Raw genomic sequence first — 1,403 nt, forward strand, 5'->3', positions numbered from 1 at the left:
AGCCCCACATGGGGCTCTGTGCTGACAGCTCAGAGCCTGGAGCCTGCTTTGGATTCTGTGTGTGCCTCTCTCTCTGCCCCTCCCCTGCTTGCACTCTGTCTCTCTCTCTCTCAAAAATAAATGAACATCAAAAAAAATTTTTTTAAAAAGAAGAAGGAGGAGGAGAGGGAGAGAGAGATCCAAATTTATTTGTAATCAGGTAAAATAAATTTTAAAAAAGCATACATGGGATGTCATTTAACACCCATCAGATTGATAATGATTTAAAAATCTGATAATATAAAGAGGATGGGAATGTAAGGCAGTATGGCCTTTTTGAAGTAGAATTTGGAGAAGGGAAGGAAAAATAAGATTAAAAACAGAGAGGGAGGCAAACCATAAGAGACTCTTAACTATAGAGAACAAACTGAGGGTTCCTGGTTGGGAGGTGGGTGGGGGGATGGGCTAAATGGGTGATGGGCATTAAGAAGGGCACTTGTTGTGATGAGCACTGGGTGTTGTATATACGTGATGAATCACTAAATTCTCCTAAAACCAATACTACACGATGTGCAACATGTTAACTAACTTGAATTTAAATAAAATATTGGAAGAAAAAAATACATATTGAAGGACTAAGGAGTAAGGGGGTATTAAGTCTGCAACTTTTTCTCAAATGGTTGAGAAGAAAATGTTGATGTGTGTGTCTAAATAATAAGGCATAGGTGATAAAGTGGTAACAATTGGTAAACTGAGTGAAAGGTATAGGGGAGCCTCAGGTGCGACTTTTACTTTTTACATCTTTTCTATTCATTTCAAATTTCAAAATAAAAAATGTAAGAAACAGAAAAAAACTTTTTTCAATATACATGCCGTATAAATCAGCAATTCCACTTCTGCATACGTAAGCTAGAGAAACTCTGGTACTTATGCACCAGAAAAATATATACAAGGATGTTTACTTCAACATCCTTTTTAATAGTGAAAAATAAGGGGAAAATACCTTATCATATAGCAATATAAGAATACACATATAAATTGTGGTATATTCATACAATAAAATGAGTTAGATCTGTGTGTATCGACATGTACAGATCTGAAAAACATAGTGTAGAGACAAATACCGCCATTATATCCATTACATTATTTGTAATTTTTTAAATTTTAAGGTAAAATTTACATAACATAAAACCAATAACTTTTACATCATCCATATCCAATCCAACAGCAAATTCAGTCAGCTCTACTTTTTGAGTATATCAGAATTTGACCACCTCTCATCTTTCTACACTGCCTCACTGGCCCCTGGATTACTACAATTCCTTCCTAAAGGTCTTCCTACTTCTACCCTTCTTCCTTATAGTCTATTCTTCAAGCAGTCAGAATGATTGTTTTTAACCAGAAATAAGATTATGTTACTCCTT

The sequence above is a fragment of the Panthera onca genome, chromosome X, assembly GCF_046562875.1.
Source record: "Panthera onca isolate mPanOnc1 chromosome X, mPanOnc1 haplotype 2, whole genome shotgun sequence".
In the NCBI taxonomy this organism is placed as follows: Eukaryota; Metazoa; Chordata; class Mammalia; order Carnivora; family Felidae; genus Panthera; species Panthera onca.